This window comes from Galeopterus variegatus, unplaced genomic scaffold (assembly GCF_000696425.1).
Source record: "Galeopterus variegatus unplaced genomic scaffold, G_variegatus-3.0.2 Scaffold42, whole genome shotgun sequence".
Classification (NCBI taxonomy): Eukaryota; Metazoa; Chordata; class Mammalia; order Dermoptera; family Cynocephalidae; genus Galeopterus; species Galeopterus variegatus.
In genome coordinates, this window is record NW_007726153.1 from 986,850 (window position 1) to 1,008,570 (window position 21,721).

The 21,721-nt window shown below is 39.7% G+C and overlaps 1 protein-coding gene across 1 annotated transcript in view; it reads left to right on the top strand.

The window, feature by feature from the left end:
- GPC6 (glypican 6) overlaps positions 1 to 21,721 on the top strand; it is a 962,025-nt gene that overhangs the window by 880,559 nt on the left and 59,745 nt on the right. The window lies entirely within an intron of this gene.

Below are 21,721 nucleotides of genomic sequence, written 5' to 3' on the forward strand. Positions count from 1 at the left end.
GTTTTCAATCTAATCTTTGTGTAAGACTTGCTCATTTGGTGGCTGATTTAAATTCTATCCCAGTGTTCAGACTATGTGTAGTCTGCCTGAAAAGCTAGCTCTTCCCTAATAGAAAATATTGGCCTTCTCTTCTTGTGCTGAGCAAGTAATTACCTGACTAATACCAAGAACAAACCAGCATCAGCTCTCATGCATAAGGAGCTAATTTTTCCATGAGCTGGGACATAGAGAATTTAGGGGGTTAAGAAATAGTATATGGTGCAGGTTGTTTACTTTTATTTTTCTACTTGAATTTACTGCTATCTAAAGAGCATTCAGAGAGGGAGCCCTGAATCTTTTTTACTCGAACGTTTGTAGTGGGGCTGAAGACAAGTATGCTCAGGTTATCTTCCTTGACTTTTTATATTAACCATAATAGTCAGATATTTATATAATCTGGTTTATATAATACCATTCCAAGTGGTAACACTCCTTAGTAAAGACCTGTACCGTATATAGCATCATGGGCCCAGAAGAGAAGGTGACCCTCACCTGCAGGCCACACACTTATTCACATGGCGCACCTATGCATTGTGATGCTGCATGGCTGCCTGGCCTTCAGTCCGGGCAGTGGTAACACTATGTCTAAAATTCCTTCTTTAAAAATCATTTTTTAAAAAGAAATTGTCCCCCAAGTAGCAGCCCCGTTCATCATTCCAGCTTTCTGAGACCAAGGCAGTTTGGATGAGGTAAGAAAGCTAAGAGGTAAATTCAGAACGGGGACAGTCTCAAAGGGAAGATCTTAAGGAAGGGACAGGGAAGACAAATATCTCAAAGTCTTTTGATGATAAATGGAAAATGGGAGGAGGAAACATCATGGGTGGGACAAGCCAGGATTCTGTGTCCATTGGTCCAGTTGACAGCTAGAGTAGCTTCAGTTCAGAGAGTATGTGCTTACCCTTCCCAACACAATCTCTTGGGATCTTCAGATTTTCCTGCAGTTGACTCAGTCCAATCCCCTTATCTGGTGGTTATCATGACCCTTGTAGCTTTCCCCCAAGAATTACAACTTCCTCAAACATAGCGGAATGAATATAAATCATAATATCCCAATATCTGCTAAACTTCCCTGTTTGCCTCATATAATCTCATCTAGGCCAAAATAAATCAAATGTCTATTTTGGATACGATTTTTCCAAAAATACACTGCAACTTTTGCAATTCATTGGTATTTCATTGTTGACAAATATGTTGTAAATATTAATACATATAGATTTAAGTATAGAACTTGCAAAATATCATCTAGATATGTACTTTTTTATTGTTCTGAAACAAAATGGACCCAGCAACTGACATTCTCACATCATTTCCTGCTTGTTGGTTAATAACAGTTTCAGAGTAAAATGCTGGCCATAAAAATGTTCTTCCATGCTTCTTTGGGGCCATTTTGGTGTGATTTAGGTTGTGAGGCCATTTTGGTTGTGAGGATTTGGGAAACTGTCTGTTGTTCATTTTAAACTGCTATGGCATTTCACTGTCACCTCAAAGGATTCTGCATCCAGCCTAATCCGCTATTTTGCATTTCAAAAGGATGTCTGGCTGTGTTTAAGAAACTGCTTTACTATCTGGACCTTCAGCCACTGTCTTTAGGTGAAACTGGTATTTCCCACCTTCCACCCCAACACAAACACATACACACACACACCCTGAAAAGGAAAAAGGAAAACCTCAATAACAACAGTAAACCAGATTCTCTACTTTAGTTTCCTAAAGATAAATGGGTCAAGGCCAGATTGGCTTTCAGCCTCTGCTGCAGTTGAATAAATTATGCAGCATTTACCCCAGCAAACAAATGGTTACTATTCCACCCACTTCAGACTGTGAACTGCCCAACCTTGCCGGAACCTGCTTTACGTATTTGCTGCAAAACCCCACAAAGACACCCCAGTTTCATTTTCAATGAAACGTTGGTAATAACAGCAGCAAAATGCAGTGAGCTTTCCAAGCAGGGGGAAAAAAGAAAAGCGTGAAAACCAAACCACCCAACTCATTCAGTCTCGGTTTCTGCTCTTCTCCAGGCAACATCAGCAGCATGTATAGCGAGGACAGCTGCCTGTCACAGGCTCCTTTCCATTTAGGAGGCTTATGGTTGATGGGACCCAAGTGGGAATATCATAAGACACACATATAAAGTGATGGGTTATCTCCAGCATATTCTGCTTATTCCACAGACTTGAAGCACACACAAATCCAATTCAACAGTATGCGCTGTTGGAAACCTGGATGGAAAGCCTGCTCCTTATGTGGATTTTATAGCTCCCACCAAATAGACAGTGGACTGTCTTCACACTCTTGGAAACCTATTCTTTCAGGCATGTGGAAGAATAGTGAAAATAGGAGGAGCATGGACTTCCCTTTCAGTTCAGGCCAAGTTGTGTTTAATTGCATGGGGTTGTACACCGTGGGGAGAAGGAAGAGTAATCTCTGCTCTGGTTGCATAACACCCCGGGAGATGCTAAAGCCCCATGCACAGAACTGCTTTAACACATGTCCAGAGAATCACATGGATTCCAACAATGAAATAAAGACATGAAGTACATTTTAAAGGGAAAAAACTTTTGCACAACTTGTATTAGGTAGAAGGGGTCGGAAATCATTTGGGGGATAATTTACCACCAAAACCATTTTCAACTCCGGGTTTAATTCTCCTTTGTCCTCAGAAACATTTAAGCAAGAGTTTTGGTGACCTCTATGTCATAAAAATGAAATGTTACACTTTCAGACCCAAAATAGGACTATTACAGATTTTATATCTATTTTATGGCATGTCAATATGCTTATTTTTCTCTTCAGACTTTAAAATTTCTTTCAGAAGTACTAGACTTCAGCTGATACCCAAATTAATGCATTCTCTAGGTATTGATCAATCAACAAATCTATTTCTTGAGTTTTTCTGTTGCATAGCACTCAGTAAAACTAGCTTCCATGAGCAATCTACATCATAGAATGTTGTTACTGATGGTGTCATCAAAAGGCAAGGGTTACTATTTGCAAAAGACATTGCTTTTCAAATCAGTTAAATACGCTATGTCTCCTCTAGGGAATAGTACCTAATATAGAGCATCATAGAGCATTAGCATACAATGAATAAGAATTTGATTTTGTAATCTAAGACGGACCACACCGAAAAGCAATGTGTAACAAAAATAATCATTGGGGCTGGCCAGTCTGCTTAGTTGGTTAGAGCATGGTGCTGATAACACCAAGGTCAAGGGGTGCCATCCCTGTACTGACTACCCACCAAAAAAAGAAAACAAATCATAGACCAAGTATGCAAATTGAAAACATTAAACATCTCTGGCATCCTTGATAAAGGCCATGTCTAATAGCTCATTTTCCCTTCTTAAGCAGGAACTTTCTGCCCAAATCTTGAACAAATCAAACAGAAACTTTGCTGTCAATTATAAACCAGTCAGATGAAAACGTCCATCTGTACATTCATTCCCAGTTTCTGTTCTATATTCAGCAATATAATTGGTGTTTGGGTGACTCAATTACGAAAGTCTGAATAGACAAGCTACACTAAACTGCTTAAATCATATCTTTTAAAATATTTGTTCATAGGACATCAGTTGACATAAATGTTTTATTAAATTATTGAACAGCTTAAAGAACCTTTTCCTTGTCATGGAGAGTCTGCAGTAATTTTTTTTCCCCTGGCTGTCTGAGATATCTGCACTACAACTCCCAAATGTGATGTTCATGCTTATGAGAGATTGAGCTGAAGAAATAGGATATTTCATAAATACCGGTTTTGATGTATTTGCTGTATAATCAATCAGCTTTTAACTGGTTCTGGGGCCTACGGAATACATTTTAAAGCACTGGGAATTTGGCTATTCCCATAACATACTTGGACACTCTTTACTGCTAGCAATAAACCTCAGTCATAAACATTGTACAGAAAACCAGATGAAAAGAAACCCATTTGAGTGAAAATTAACTTCCCTTCATAAGTGTTAAAGGTAGAAAGATATCTGCAATACAAAGTAATTTTATTACTTAAGCTCATTCATGGTCATTATTGTCAAAGGCTCTGGCTTCATGGGTATTTTCTTACACTTAAAAGACTGGCCAAGCTATTAAAAACTAAAAAGCCAGGTTGATAGTAAATGAATGAACCACCACCAGCAGGAGCTCTGTTATATTGCTGGCTAGCAATTTTTTGGTGGTCAATTTGTGTAGTATCTGTAGAAGCTTTTCCAATGCTTCATTGATCCAGATGGGCCAGGCCTGGCAAGGCTGCACCTACAAACAACCCCAAGATATCTCAGAACAACACAGTTTACTTCCTGTTTGTGCCAAGTACCTGTTCTGGGTCAACTACACATGACCAGCTCCCTCACTCCAGGACCCTCGGTAACAGAGCAGTCATTATCTGGAGCTTTGCCTGTCACAGGGGCGAGGGAAATAGAGAATGTGGCAAAGGTGGCTGCTAATGTCTCCACCTAGAAGGGGCATGGCACACTGTTCACATATCACTGGCCAGAGCAAGTCACATGACGAAGCTGGCTGTCAAGAAGTCAGGGATGTATGTCCCTGTATGTGTCACACACAGAGAGAAAATGGACATGTTAGTGAACAGTATCCTTGTCAACCACAAACATAAATGACCAAGGCAAGATTTTAAAAATTTTAAGGGTCTATTTCACTACTTTGTCCAACTCTAAGACAAACCTTACATGAAAAAGAACAGAAAAATTGATCATTCGTTCATTCAACACATATTTATCGTGCACTAACATGAACCAAGTATATGTGACCAGAATAACCAAAGGCCTCACAGCTCTTTGGGAGATGACAGATAAAATTAACTATAATTTAAATCAGATCATGCTGTGGTAACAACTGTCCTGCAAATTAACTGAGTCTTCTGTGGGCCTTTGAAATAACTGACTTTTGTTTAAAAATTTTTTTAGAACTCTAGGAGAAACCTAAGTCCTTGTTACAAAGGGAGTGTCTACACTGCCCTAGAAAATTAGCATCTCTTTCCAAGTCAGATTGATTTTTAGCACCAGATGCCTATCAAGCTTACCTGAATTTTGAATTCAATCATAATTCAACCAGAGCAAAGGAGTCCCACCCCAACACCAATGACAATGTTTCAAATGACAATATAGGAATTGTTGCCAATGAGTAGGAGAAAAGTGGCAATACAAAAAAAGAATGAGCAGACATTTTTATTACTGGCATTTAAGTGTCTTTCAGATCCAGACAATATATCGTTTAATGAGGCTTCTATATTGCATATTGTGAGTGCTGCTCTTGTATGACTTTGTGTCATGTTTGCTTAAGCAAAAAAATTTTTCTGCACTTCTCCTTTCTGGGTCAACCTGGTTGGAGCAAATCAAATTGTTCTTCCTTTCTCTCTCTTTCATACATCATCATTTAGGATCACCAAGAATTTGCATTCTGGAACCTGCCCGTGTTTTCTTTCACAATATCAGTTTATTTCTGAATGGCATTCATGAAAGGAGAACTCTTTTTACAGGTTAATTAGGGAAATTGCACCGGCTGACAGCAATAGCAAACTTTTTGATTGCAATGAAAGCCCAGGAATGTACGTACGTGCCATTGGCTTCCGCGTGAAATTATTTGCAAAATAGAGCTTTGATTCAGCTGGAAGAAAAATTACAATAGAAATTCATAAATTATTTACGTGTATTGAGGCAAGAAACCAATGACTTTGTAAGTTTTATTCAAAGGAATTCTGACCTCAAAATACTCCCCGAAGCAGCCGGCATTCATTTCCGTGAAAAACACTCATCTCTGCACTTGAAAAAGCTGAGCGGTTCCTTTGCTCGCTCTTTGCAGCTTCTTGAGTGCTAGAAAAAAGGGGCAAACATGAAGTGGCTAGAACAGCTCTGGGAAGAAAACATACAGGCAGCAAACTGTCTTAATTGATCTCCTCACATAAAATCCAAAAACGCAGAGGCTATCTTCAGTGCAAGACATGTCCACATGGAAATGTTTCCAGTTACTCGGGAAAATCAAATCTTCTTTATACACAAGTCCTCAAGGAACAAGAAATATTTTCATTAGGATTTTGATGGTGAGGGCTCAAGTGAAAGAATCCTCATCCTGTCTCTTGTCAAAACTTCTTGACAAAATAAACTAAATTAATTCACAGTATTTTCATTTTAAAAATAGTTTTTTCCTCTATGATTTTGGAGGATGAGAAATAAAATGGATGTTTAGAAATATTTTTTGAAGAATCTGACTTTGGATAACTTAGATCATAGTCTGATAAGGAAAAGTCCAGGGTATATGAGTGAGTGTGTGTGTGTGTGTGAGTGAGTGTGTGTGTGTGTGTGAGTGAGTGTGTGTGTGTGTGAGTGAGTGTGTGTGTTGTCTTGTCACCCTGTACTCCTGTGCCTAGTAACAGTAAGTGGACAACTCAGAGACTGTTACAATTATTTACCAAGTGTAGCTGAAGAATGCTACTTTTACATAAATGTCTGTGATTCTTCACTACTTTTTAAGAATCAGGGACTCTCATTTGTAAACAACAACATGACCACCAGTTTCCAGTCCCTCATCCTGGCACATCATGCCCGTCCCTAACCGTTACTTGCCCACAGAGAAACGCCACTGCTCTCTGCTTCAGGAAAGAGGGAAGATGACAGGTTGAGATGATCCATTTCAGAACAGTCCTCAAATCTTATGCTTTTTTACTGATGTTTTTTTCTTGGCTGCTTACTCTATCAGTAACTGAGAGATTTCACTATGCAGATGGATTGAACTGCTCCTATTTACATTTTATTTTCATTTTATATATTTTGAGCCTAAAGTTACAAATTTATATTTTTTGTGATTGAAACTTTCATCATTATGTAGTGATCCCCTTTCTCTACTACTGGATTTTGCCTTAAAGTCTATTTCTTTCTGATATTAACATAGTTATACCAGACTTTTTGGTTAATATTTAACTGAAATATCTTCATTCATTTCTTTACCTTCAATCTTTCTGAACCCTCATGTTTTAGATGTGTAAGCATCTTGTAAAATGTAAACATTTTAATATCTTACAGGATTTCAGATTGTTATTATTTTATTTTATACTTGAACTTTTTATGTAGAATCAACCACATTTTTGCCACCTTTTTAGTTGTCATTTTTTCTTACATAAAACCATCCATCAGGAATCACTTTCCTGGTCTGGAATTTTATAGGTTTTCCTTTACTGAGGGTTTTATTTGTAAATGTCTTTGTTTGCCCTCATTCTTGGAAGACATTTGTGCTCAACATGTAATTCTAGGTCAACAGTTATTTTCTGAGTTATTTTCACTGAGGCTTATAATTCATTGTCTCCTGGTTTCCATTGTTGCTGTTGAGATGTCCACCGTCAGTTCTTCTCTTTATAAGTAATCTGTATTTTCTTGCAAGCTGCTTTTAAGATCATCTTTGTTGTTCTGTAATTTAACTATAATGTGTAGGTGTAGTTTTCTTTTTATTTATTTATTTTGCTTAGGATGCATTCGGCTCCCTGAATCTCATGATTGGTTTCTTTCTTTCGTCTAGAAAAGTCTAAGCCATTATCTGTTCAAGTATTGCTTCATTTTAATTCACTCTCTCTTTCTTTACTCTTATTTCATAACTGATTATATATGTTAGACTTTCTAACTCTATCCTCAATGTCTCTTAACCTTTCTTTGTCTCTTGCTACATTGAGAATAATTTATTTAGCTTGACTTTTGAGTTTATTAAATCTCTCTTCTGTTATTTGGAATTTGCTGTTAAATCCATGCACTGAGTTTCTAACATCAATGATCACATTTTTTTCTTTCTAGTATTTACTTACTGATTTTTAAAATATTCTTGGTCCTCTGTTTAACAGTATCTTACTATTTTTTCACATTTCAAAATCCTTCATTTTCAATCTTTAAACATGTTTATTTTATATTTTGCGTCTCATATTTCTAATATTTGAAGAATTTGCCATCTTGTCTGGTATTTTTGCAGGCTCTTGCAAATGGTGCTTTATTTCCTTATATGTGTTATATTTGTTTCTTTCTGTTGGTTTTTTTTTTTGTGTGTGTGTGTGTGTGAGCTTATATTCCTTGGAAATTAATCAATAAAAAGTCTCTATGGCCTGTGTTGAAGGGTATTTCTATTTCACTCTTATTTTTATTTTATTGAAACATAGTTGGTTGTAAATATTTGTGGGGTAGAGCATTGAATATCAATACCCATGTGCAACATGTGATGCTCAAATAAGGATAGTTAATATACTCAACACTATACACTGTAATCAGTTTTGTGGCCCTTTACCAATTCGTTCCTTACTCCCCTCTCTCTCACTCTCCTTTTCCCACCTCTATGTCCTCAATTCTGTTCTCTCCTTTTGAGAGTTCAAGGAATTATTGTGACTGTTCTGTCTTTCTTTCTTTTTAAAATTCATTTGTTTATATATTGTGAGTAAGGACATGTGGCATTTCTCTTTCTGTGCCTGGCTTATTTTACTTAACATAATTTTCTCTAAGTTCAACATGTTGCTGCAAATGGCAGTATTTCGTTCTTTTTTTATGGTGGAGCAGTATTCCATTGTGTAAGTATACCACATTTTCCTGACCCAGTTTTCCAATGAAGAACATTTAGATTGGTTCCAACTCCTGGCTATTGTAAATAGAGCTGCAATAAACATAGCAGTACAGGTGTCCCTTCAACATAATGATTTCCATTCCTTTGGGTATATACCCAGGAGTGGAATTGCTGGACCATATGGCAGTTCTATCTGTAGTTGTTTGAGGAATCTCCATACCTTTTTCCATAATGGCTGCACCAATTTACAGTCCCACCAACAATGTAGGAGGGTTCCCCTTTCTCTGTATCCTAGCCAGCATTTGTTATTCTCTGTCTTTTTGATAATAGCCCGTCTGACTGGGGTGAGATGATAGCTCAGTGTACTTTTGATTTGCATTTTCCTGATGCTGAGTGATGTTGAGAATTTTTTCATGTGTCTGTTTGCCATTCATATATCTTCCTTTGAGAAATGTCTATTCAGCTCCTTTGCCCATTTTTAAATTGGATTATTTGTTTTCTTACTGTTAAGTTGTTTGAGTTCCTTGTACATTCTGGATATTAATTCTTTGTTGGATGCATAGTTTGAAAATATCTTCTCCCACTCTGTAGGTTGTCTTTTTGCTTTATTAACTGTTTCTTTTGCTGTGCAGAGGCTTTTTAGTTTGATATAATCCCATTTGTTTATTCCTTTTTTTTTTTTTTTTTTTTTTTTGCCTGTGCTTTTGAGTTCTCATTAATAAAGTCTTTGCCTCGTCCTATATCCCAAAGTGTTTCCCCTATGTTTTCTTCTTGGAGTTTTATAGTTTCAGGTCTTATATTTTAGTCTTTAATCCATTTCGAATTGATTTTGGTATATGGCAAGAGGTATTGGTCTAGTTTCATTCTTCTATATATATGCATATCCAGTTTTCCCAGAACCATTTATAGAAGAGGCAGTCCTTTCCCCAATGTATGTTCTGTTTGCCTTTGTTGAATATCAGTTGGCTGTAAGTATGTGGGTTGATTCCTGCATTCTCTATTATGTTCCATTGGTCCATGTATCTGTTTTTATGCCAATGCCATGCTGTTTTGGTTACTATAGCTTTGTAGTATAATTTGAAGACAGGTAGTGTTATGCCTTTGTCATTATTATTATTATTATTATTATTATTATTATTATTATTATTATTATTATTATTTTGCTTATTATTATTATTATTATTATTATTATTATTATTATTATTATTATTATTATTATTATTATTATTATTATTATTATTATTATTATTATTATTATTATTATTATTATTATTATTATTATTATTATTATTATTATTATTATTATTATTATTATTATTATTATTATTATTATTATTATTATTATTATTATTATTATTATTATTATTATTATTATTATTATTATTATTATTATTATTATTATTATTATTATTATTATTATTATTATTATTATTATTATTATTATTATTTTGCTCAGGATTATTTTGGCTACTTGGGGTCTTTTATTGTTTCTATTTCACTCCTATACTAAGGATATACTCCTTGGAATCCCAGCCTATGTGGAGGGGTGGTGATATGGGCTCATCACCTTAAGAGATCCCCACCCTTAAATCTTCTGCCCCTTACCCCATCCTGCAAATCAATTTTTTGACCTTAACCAAAGCTTAAGGTCATCTGGGTCTGGGGAATGTCCTTAGGGGCAAAAGCCAATCTTGGTACTCTTATTGTCATTTCTGAGTTCCATTTTCACTTAGTTTTGGCCTTTGAAGATTTTTTCCTTTCTTGCCAAATGATTGATTCCTTTAAAATAGGTATTCTATATTTTATGCAGCAGTGTTTATTGATTTTAGCAGGAGGGTCAGTCAGGGGATCTACTTTTCTATATTTCCCAGGAATGTACAGAAAAATACACGCACAGTTACACAGAGGGTAACTGCCTCCACCAACTGTGTTAAGATCATTTGACATGGTGAAGCATCATACTATTTTAAATAAGAGCTTTAAAATAGTTATTTATTCAAGTTCTCTATTTCTGATAATTATTCAAGGAAGCCATGTCTTATTGGGCCATATGGCAGTTGACACTGTTGTTTAATACTGCTCTGGGTATGTTCCTAAACTTACAGTCAACAGCCCAGTCTCAGCAGCTCCAAAGTCTCCTAGAGCTGATCCTATTGATCCCACTCACCACGGGAACAAAGTTTCACTCCAAGACCTAGGTTCTCAGTGCCACAAACCTCTGCAGAACTCCTGCTGTAGGGTTTCTTTTGTGAGTTATTTTGTCAAAAAGATGTTATATCCAACTAGAGCTACCAACATTCAGAAAGGTAAACCTTCCCCTTGTCTCCTTGGGGGCACCAGAAAAGATCTTCCTCCAAATACTTACCAGTCCAGTGCAATAAGGCAAAGAGAATAGTGAACAGAATAACTGGATAACTCCCTAGAATATCTGGGGGATCATTATGGAGCACATGTCATGGGCAGTGGGACTCAGACAAGTACGTAATCAATAGCTTTTGTGGAATAGTATGCTGCAAACTGTGGTGATTACTATGTTTTTAACCAGTTAAAATACACCTTTCATAGTATTTTATCTAAAAGAATAGCAATAATAATACAGATGTTTAAATAAACAAATAAAATTTAAATTAAAAAATAAAATAAAAATAACACTTTTATACCATTTTTCTTAAAAAGAAAAACAAAGCACTTTTTAGAAGGAGATTCAAAATTTGCCATATTTGTGGCAACCTCAACAAGCTTGGTCCCACGTTGCACTTCCGCCAAGGATTGCAGAACCAGAGTGCATTAAGCTCTGCAGTTGGAAGTTTCTCCCACAGACCACTCAGAGGTCTGCCCAGGCCAAAATTCTGGACCCAATGATCTAGTGCTGATACATGTGAAGTGCCTAATATGTGCCTGCTAGATAGGTTTACATGGCACAGAAATGTATTTTGTTTCATTCATTCATTCATTTATTCGTTCCCTGCTTCAGACTGACAAAGGGAAAACCCAGATAGAGAAGGAAAGGAGTGTTTGGCCTCACAAAACATGCACCCATGTGGTCCAAATGAGGACCATGGGACTGCAAAAGAAGCCAACTCCACAAAGTTTAGTGGTGTTGCTCTCTTATCTTACTCTTCCTGTCCTCTGCGACCTATGAGGGGCCTGCCCCACCACCCCAGATACACAGCCCTTTTAATTTCCACTTGGTACGGCCTAAGTGCTAAAGACAAGGCTTTGAAAGCACACAAGCAGAGTTCAAAATTCTGACTACAGGATTGTGAAAAAACTACTGAATCTCATATCATTTTCTGATCTGTAAAATATTGTATGTGATGATGATATCAGCCAATGTGTGTAAAGCTCCTAGCTTAGCCATTGCCTGTATTAAACTAGATATTACTAATATTACTGATGATAATCGTGATCACAATAGTAGGTTAAGCTTGGCTGTTATTGTTACCAACAATATTAATACAGTTTTGTCTTTTTCGTGTCTAGTTAGACAACATACAAGTTCAAAGGTTTCAATTATTCAATGGATTTGGCTTTAGCCCAAAGCCTGTAGGTAAATGCCTTTGCCACAGCCCTTGGCCTTTGCAGAAAGTGGCTGGTTTGGCTTCATGCCTCAGCATTTAAGATTAGCTAAGGCTACTAAAGCTTTTCTGGGCACATTTAGGACAAGTCACTGAGGACTAGAAGAGAACCATGAGCTAATGTTGGCTTCCAGCATTGTTGTCAAGTAAAGTTAATGCTGGAGCTTTTCTCTGAGGTACAGCCATGTAGAAAGATTACAATGAAAAGTCCCAGGGTGAGCATTTGGGAAGCTGGTAAGAGATTCAAGTCATATGAAAGTATTGGGGAAGGATGAGTCTAAATGGTGGATGAAAATAACCTAGAAGAATGACAGAGTACAGGGAGGCAAGGGACTCACATGTCTCCAGTGACTCGTTTCTGAGAGCAGTGTACATGCTGGGGCCTCATGTCACCACCAAGGATCGCCACTGAAAAGCTTTTAAAAAGACCTTCAAGCCAGGCAAGGTAGAAATACTGACAGAGGACCTGAAAAACCCAATTAGGTGGCTGAATTGGATACGAAGGTGAACAGCATTTGAAATAGCCTTTTGTAAAATTCACTTCAAGGTGAACACAGAGACAAGTCACGACTGTAATTTAACTGTAAAATGATCAGTGTTTTGAGAGTAGATCTGACTACGGGGAATGACAGGAAGAAGAAGAATCTTGCAACTATTTTGATCTTCCCCCATCTTGACCTCTCTCCTTTTAAAATAACAGGAGAAACAGAGGCACCAAGTTAAGACTGGTGACACCAAGATCCTCGGTAAGAGGCACAAAGATAAGGGACATAGGAACCAGAATGAGAACCCAGATTTCTTATTTCTATGCTGGATTTATATCCACCAACTTGTCCCACCCGCCTGTCTTAGAAAATATAACATTGTCCCGGAATGAAGCAGGAGCTGCTTATTAGCCTGTTCTAGTTCAGCAAATAAGAACGCTCCACGTTGGGGAAGTGCTTTAGAACAGACAAAGGCTTTGCACATATCATACCTCATTTGTAAAGCTGGAAACAACTGGAAACAGCTATTTGATGTTTCCTTTGAAGAGGCTCCCAGTGCTGGTTTTCTGCTTCCCAGGGGCCTAATGTTACCGTCCTCTTGGTGTCTGTGATGTTTCTACTGCCATCAAAGGTCAAACGCGAGGCGAACAGGCATTTTAGGGGGTTTAGTGCTATTTTTCACCTTCTTTGTTGCCGACAGTGCTTTCATAAGATCCTCTCTTTAGAAAAAAGGGAAGGTGGGGGAGGAAGGAAGGAAGGAAGGAAAGAAAGAAGGAAGGGATTTTCCCTTCTGAAACTAGGACTACTTTAGTGCCCAGAGCAATTTCGCGGAATGCTATGATGAGGCCTAGAGAAGAGCACTCGCTCACTCAGTTGTCACTTACTCATTTGTCACTCATTCGAAGGGGGAGTGAAAAGGATCTTGGTGAAAGGTGGAGGCACAGGGCAGTGGCATTTGGATGACAGTGACTATTGTGAGTGTTTCCAGAACGTAGAATCAACTATGCTTCTAAGTTTGCTTTTCATTAAATTGCTGTTGTTTTCTCAAAGGCTGCTGACCATGGGAATTTGGGATTCAAGATCCCAATTTTATAAGCTCTTCCTGTATAATCATTAGGTAAATTACTTTTGGTTGAACTGATGATTAGGAGTGAAAGCTATAGCTCTATTGATTTAAAATAAGAGCCTTTCAGCACAAGTTATCTAAAATGTTTGTGGGAGTTGTGAAAAGCCCCTTCAGGATTATTGACTTTTGGTTAAAATCCTTGCTACCTATTTTTGTCTTTTGTGTCTAAATTATTGCATTATCTGTTTTGTTTTGTGGTGACTGGCCAGTATGGGGAACCAAACCTTGGTGTTACAAGGCTGTGCTCTAACCAACTGAGCTAACTGGCCAGCTATTGTTACGTTATCTCGAATTGAGATCAGCTGCCTTTCAACTCTTTCATGTCAATGTGGCTAAAACAGTCCTTTGGTTTACCAGAAACACCAAAGCCATGTTCAGCTTTGGGCTGGCTCGTGCAAACTCTAGAGCAATGTGACAATGAGGCCAGAGGCCCAATCCTTAACTGTACTGGCTGTGGCCTCCTTCCCTCATGTGTTTTTGATGCTTCCCTGGAGATGGCCACATGAAGAACTAAGAGAGACAGTTTCAAGCCAGCCATGCAGATTGGCCACCACTGTCAGGGGAAAATGATCCAGAACATTTGCTCTACATTCAGGGATCCTTAGTTTGGAAGGGATGTTGAAGGACACTGAATCCAGAAAGATGAGATAACTAATCCATAAAACATACCGCCTTAGAGCTAAGCTTCCCAACTTCTAGTACAAAAATACATCTAGTAATGTTTTTTTTTTTTTTTTTTTTTTGTCTTTTTCATGACCAGTAAGGGGATCACGACCCTTGGTGCGGTGTCGCCCGCCCCACGCTCAGCCAGTGAGCGCACCGGCCATTCCTATATAGGATCTGAACCCACGGCGGGAGCGACGCTAGTGCTCCCAGCGCTGCACTCTCCCGAGTGCGCCACGGGGCTGGCCCACTAGTAATGCATTTTTTAAAAATAGTGTTATAGTGGTTGTAGTAAGTGTGTTTTTAATTCTTTTTTTCTTCTACTAAGATCATGTAAAGGGGTCTTCAAAAAGTTAGTGGAAAGATTCATACTATCTTTCAATTCTACTTTCCTGTGAACTTTTTGAAGTATGCTCCTATATTCCATAATGAAGAAAAGCCACAAAATTACAATCACAAAGAAAAAAATAGTAAAATCAACTTGTTGAATTCACCGTTCACTGTCAGCAAAGAAGATGGATCCTTTGTTTTCTTAATAAACTTTTTTTTAGAGCAGTTTTAGGTTCATCGCAAAATCTCTGTCCCCACATGTACATAGCTTCCGCTGCTGTCCCAAGATAGTACATTTGTTATGATCACTAAACCTACATTGACTATCCCTGTTACGCAGACTCATTTTCAATTAGCTCTTAAGAGGAATTCTATCGTACACGTTGCTATTTCCTAGTGAAAACACAAAAAAGGTGCTAGAAACTTTGGTTCTCAACCTTTCCTTTCTGGGAGGGGTGCGGTGTAGGGGAGCAAAACAGGTGGGTAAAAGTAAAGGAGATTTCCAAGAGCCTTTCCAGCTTGCAAACACGGGCGCTCTGTGGATAATGACAATTAAGTCAGCGTACCTCGTTCCCTCTTCCTATGGGACAATCTAGAAATGGAGTCTGACTCCAGCCCCTGCTGTTATTTTATCAACAATAACTTCTCAAGGGACTTTCACAGCAAAATCATGTTTGTAGTTTAGCATCTACCAACACCAGTGTGAGACAGCAAATATTCTCAGTGTATCTCTGGACCTCTCATATTCCAAGGCATAGAGAAGGGGATTTGTTATTTCTTCCTCCACATGCATGACTTCAAGCATCATTTTAAAATTAAGGGCCCACTGCCTTCTGCTGGGGCCGGGCTGTTTATGTAGCTGTAACCCCGTAAGCCTGTTTTACTAGCTGTGTTTGTGGAGGTGCTTTTTCCCTCTGTGTCAGCAAACGCCACAGCGGATGGGGCTTGGGACTGTTGTAAGTTCACGAAGATGATTCACTGCTGAGCACGCTGTCACAGATGCTGTCACAGATGCTGTCCCCTTCTTGGCTCTGCTGGCCTTTTGTGGCTCGTCCCCAGCTCGCCTCTCCCACTCCATCCTTAGCCTTGCCATCCCCCCATCGCGCCCCCACAGCTGTGGCTTCTCATGAAATTCTCGGCCACAACCCAAGAAAAAAGGTGTTTTCATATCACGGTTCATTTACTGCAGTCAGAGCAAAAACAAAAGCAAAACATTCTAAAACCGCCAAGCACTTGAGGGAATGTCGACTCACTAAGCTGATGCTTCCCTCTGACCCCAGTCCCCTTTTCAAGATTTTCACTGTCACAGTAACACGTAGGTGGCCACGTTGACTGAGAACATAGATTTAAAAGTACGCAGGCTGTTTTCTTTTGTGAGAGGTTTTTCTATATTTGTTTTTTCACTTTATTAAGAATGTCTGATACCAGGTAAAATACCACCGCTCCTTATAAAACTGAATCTAAATGCAAATAGTTTCACATCCTTCTCCCTTTCCTTAAGTAGCTCCAGCGACTCCTTTTCTTAGGGCAGAGGGGTTTAGCTGAGAGGTTTCCTAATGGTGAGAAGCAGCAGGCCACATTGCATGCCTGGGGATGTTAAAATTGACCTCTCCTTCCAAGCACACTTCCTCACCCTTCCCCCCGACTTTGAGGGGAGAGCAAATAGCAAAGGGTTTTCTTTCCTGCTTCCTGGGGGTGCACCACAAGGCCAGCAAATAGAGACAGATCTGTGGCTACTGTCTCTGTGACCTCTGCCCACCAGACCAGCATCCTCAACAACTTGGATCACTTTTATCAGGTGCTTATTAAAATACTGATTCCTGGGTGCCAACCCAGAGCCAAGCGGGGACAGGGGACAGTAAATCTGCATTTGTCACAAGCTCTCCACTGGTTCTGATGCTTGCTGCCTACATGCTAAATGGACTTCTACTGCCTTTTGAGGACCCGTTTTTTTCATCTTTGCTTCCCCACTTCCAACGTGTTTAGCATGTTTCTTAGAAGAATGACTCTATTAAACATGAATAAACGACTTCACTAGCTCATGCATGAAAGGATTCACCCAAAGCATGGTCCTCACCATAGAGAGAAAAAGCCAGACAGAGACTTCTCGGCAGTGCTGGCTTGAAGCTTTGCTTTCTGGGTCTCACTAATGTCAACCATGATCCTATGTCCCCTGCCTTGCCTATGTCAGGAGCAAATGGAAAGACCCCACTAAACAGCCAAATGCATGGCCCTGCCTCCTGGAAGTCTTTCTAGAAAGAAGTTGTACATAGCAGTTGTATGTAAATTGTCAACAGACTAATAAATAATATTTCTGAACCTTATGTCACTTATCCACTGCAGCTGGCATTTTCCTATTCAGGGAAGGGACAGTGGACTCATTTCCCTGTTGCTCCACATTCAGTTCAAGAGTGGGGTGGCCTGGAGTAGGAGGGGAGCTGACCTGGGAGTCAGGAGCCCTGGGTCTCGTCCCCTTCTGCCCCTGCGCCACCGTGTGACCTTGGAAAGGCCATTTCTCATCCAGCCTTGGACTCCTCATCTTTAAAATGAGGAGTGGGGCCGGCCCCGTGGCTCATTCAGGAGAGTGAGGCGCTGGTAGTGCCGAAGCCACGGGTTCGAATCCTATATAGGGATGGCCGGTGCGCTCACTGGCTGAACATGGTGTGGGCAACACCACGGGTTGCGATCCTCTTGCTGGTCAAAAAAATTAAAAAATAAAATGAGGAGTGGACCACAGGGTCCCTCCTTTGAGCAACACAATTGTATGCTTCTGTGTGAGTATGGAACATGTCCACTGTGACCACTGAACACCGACCAAGGGGACCTGGGTTACACACTGGAGCTCCTGAGAAAGAACTCCATGGGGTCAAAAGCCCAGCTGAAATAAGTTGAGGAGATGTTCCCACAGACACTGGAGCCCTCGAAGTTTTATTTCTTCCTCAGACTATCTAGTTAATGTCTTCAGGGTATGATTCATACGTCTTTGTTTTCCAAAAGGGAGTCAGAGGGGGATGGAATAAAGAAACTAAATAAAATGTCCTCAAGAATATCCTTAGAGAATACAGGTGGAGAAAAGTTGTGCTTGAATTTAAGCCCCTGAAAACATTTGGCAAAACACTGTGTTCTCCCTGCATGTTCAACTCTATGAATTGTCACATGAGCTCACAGTGTTCCCAGCAGCTGCCACACCCCGGGCCCCTCCCGTTCTGTACCTAGAAGGATGTCCTTCCCGGGAGCGGATCAGCACCTCTCAGTATCCTCTGCAGCTGCTATTTGCTTAGCCTGAGAGACGCCCAATTCCTCCCTCAGAAGGGAATCCGCTTTCATTTCCCCTTGAGGTAGCATGTCCCAAATTACACAGCCAAGGGCTTCAGCCCAGGAGGGGGTTATTCTGCACAGGATCTGCAGAGAGTGAGAAAATTTATCTGATCTTGCACGCTTGGGGTTGAACAATCGTGTAACCATAATTGAAATTCATGTGTTTCCAGATGAAAACGGACTTCCACTCACAACCTCGGATTGGACACACTTAGGAGACTCAGAAAATCTTAGGTTTTCTGATCATTTCCCAAAAGTTGTTTTTTCTTCTTCTTCTCTTCCTTTACCTTGGTCCTATTTGGGACAGAAATCCCTAGATGAGAAATTTTGCCAACCCTCTAGATACGACTTTTTGAACCTCCCTGCAGGCAGAAAGGAAGCCAAATGTGATTACTCAGCCTCTAAAGTTTCATCATGTGGTGATTCATCAAAGGAACTGAAGGTACTGCACATTTCTGAACTTAAATATGCCTTCCGAGAGGCTCCTGCCATGCTGCTTTCACAGAGAAAGGAAGATTCATAAGAGGGATTTTCACACGGGGACAAAGCAATTGACCGAGTGCCTGGGGTATCCGTGTTCCCTTGACTGGGATTGATACCACGGCGTTTGAGTAAGTTCAGTCTCATCTCTCCTCCTCTCCTCCCCTTCATAGTTGCTGTTATTCTGAAAATTCCAAAAACCACACAACCTTTGCCAATGTTCTGCCTACCTAGTAATAACTTTTAGAATCATTTTCAGAGATCACATCAGGCGAGCAAAAATGTTACCTCATTTAAAACCCCTGCTTGGCCACTGACCAAGTGACCTTGGGCAAGTCAGTAAATTTTTCTGAGCTGCTAATTCAGCAATTCTCAATCTTGGCTATACATTAAAATTACCTAGGGAACATTAATAAATACTGATGCCTGGTCCCTATCTCCAGAGTTGTTGATCCATTCGGCTCAGGACAGACCCAGGCATCTGTATTTGGAAATCTCCCCACGTGTTTCCAGTATGTAGCCAAGGTTGCCAACCCCTGGTCTAGCTCCTTGTTTTCTGATGTGAGGGTTCTTAGACCAGCAGCATCAGTATCACCTGGACACCTGTTAAAAATGAAGAATCTCAGGCCCCACCCTAAACCTACTGCATCAGAATCTGAATTTTAACAAATCCCCCAGGTGATTCATAGGTACCTCACAATAAGAGAAGCACAACTCTGAGTCATTTATCTGTTAAAGGCAGATGATAACATTCATGATATGCTGAGCTCTGTACACCATATTTTTCCCCGTGTAATCTCAAATGGGTCCAGAAGAGAATCTGTGTATACAGATGTCCTTTAAGACCTTAGTCTGTTTCACAAAGCTCTGGTCATGTGACCTGGTGGGTTTGTTGGGTGGTGGTTGTTCTTTTATATAATTTTCTTAAGAGGTTCACTGTTGACATTGAAATAACCATATAAAATGGTTCTGCAAGTTCAGTATCTTCCTTTGATCTCAGAAATTAAACCTCCCCCCCAAAAATATTTAATAAAATTTGCCTTCTTTCGGGCCGGCCCGGTGGCGCACTGGATAGTGCACCGCTTGGGAAGCGCGGCGGCGCTTCCACCCGAGGGTTTGGATCCCACATACAGACCGGTTCCCGCTCACTGGCTGAGCGAGGCGTGGGAGCAACACCGAGGGTTGCAATCCCATTGCCGGTCCCTGGTCCGGTGCGGGGGCAACACTGAGGGTTGCGATCCATTGCCGGACATGGAAAAAGACAAAAAAGACAAAAAAAAATTTGCCTTCTTTTTCTGTCACATTTTAGTTTGATTTGGGAGTTCTACATCAACTCTACTTGGCAGTCTGATTTGAGGAACAGCATAAAGTGGTTTTTAGAATGAGGATTAATAAAATAGAGGCTGTATGAGTTGGGCTCAAGCTGGTCAGACAAGTCAGTTTGCAGGAATCAGCAAACGATGGCCCATGGGCCTTGCCACTTGTTTTTATAAATAAAGTTTTATTGGAACACAGCCCTGCTCATTCATCTAGGTATCATCTAATGCTGCCTTCACAGTGCAACAGCAGCTTAGTAGTCATGATAGAGACCCTGTGGACTGCAAGCCTAAAATAATATTACTGAGCCTTTTAGAGAAAGTTTGCCAATTTCTGGTTTACAGCAGTCACTAAATGAGGCCAAGGTTGGGTGTTTACTGGCCATCTGGGCCTGTTTCCTTACTTGGTTCCATGGCCCAGTCTCTGCCCCTAATCCCAACCAGATATTGAGCAGCTGTGTGGCCACATGGAGCCAGGCAGAGGACCTGGTACTGAGCCATCTGCATTCTGGGTCCAGATAGAAGTGAAGAGAGCGTCATCTTTGTACATGTAGAGCAGCATTTGTCTGTCAAGTTGGTGGAAGTATTGCTTGAGCTGCTACCTGAAATGTCTCCTTCATGAGTAGATGCCTTTCAAAATAGTATTGGAAAGGAGGTTCATAAGAAAACCCAGAGCTCCAGCCAGAAACATAAAGATTTCCAGTCGAGGTGGAAAGCAATGATCACGACTTATAAAAAGTAAAAGATAAATTAATTTGTTACCAGGCTTTTTCAAGCAAGAAATTCCTTCCGCAGGGAAAGTTTTTAGCACTTGGAATATAGACATTAAGCCGATTTGGGGTTATATCAAAGAGTTTCTAAAGTAAAAGCATATGCTCTTTTCTTTCTTTTTTCTCTTCATTGAGCTATAGAGAAATCTAGAGTCACATGAGATTTGATGTCTTCTCTCCATCTGAGACTACTGATTGCTAACTATGAGGCAGTAGTGCTTTGTGCAACAGAAATTAGGAAAAGAGAGAGATCAATTAGGGTAGGCAGAAAGAAACTCCCCAAACTTGAGTCCTTGAAACTGGATGCTCTCCTTTGACTGTATCTGATATTTATAAATTTAATTTTTTTCTCTCATAATTATTTGGAGCCTCTTCTCTCATCCTAGTTTGGCTTCTATTTCTTCCAGTAGGCGCTGGTGAGGCCAAGAAATTGGTCATTAGTCTAACAAGATCCATGGATATAGCAGCTGGATTGAACTGAAGTATAGTAATTAGCTCTTGCCTAATCCCATCCAAATAGTGTTTCTAGATCTGCAATGGTGATAAACAGCGGAAGTTCCAAATGGGGAAAAAAAAGAGCAAGAGAATGATACCAGCAGTCTTGGGGCTAACAGATTGTTCAAATTATATTCTTGCTGTTTCATTTTGCAAGTTTTTATCCAAATGGAAAATCTCAAGTCTTTGCATAATCTCTCTGTACATAGTTTTTGCTGCCAATTTTCTCTCTCTGGTATGGGGCTGCCTCAGCTGTGGGTCTCTGGCTTGCAGATACCAAAATATGTCTGAATCTGCCTTCAGAGCAGAGCTCAAAATATGTGGTTTCAAAATTTAAGATAGCTTCATAGAATGACAATGCCCTTTTGTCAAATCATTGCAAGAAGTAGATTATTTTTCCAAAGGGTTTCTGGGGTTTTTTTTAATGTTCTGGAATTTTTTCTAAACAGAATCAGTTTGGTGGTTCTGACTGAATTGACCAATAATGAGTTTTTCTAGGAGCAAATTTGATGTCAGGAGATTGTGAGAGAAGTAACAGATGTGAGGATCTCTGTTTACAAGAAAGACACTTTTCTCTTTG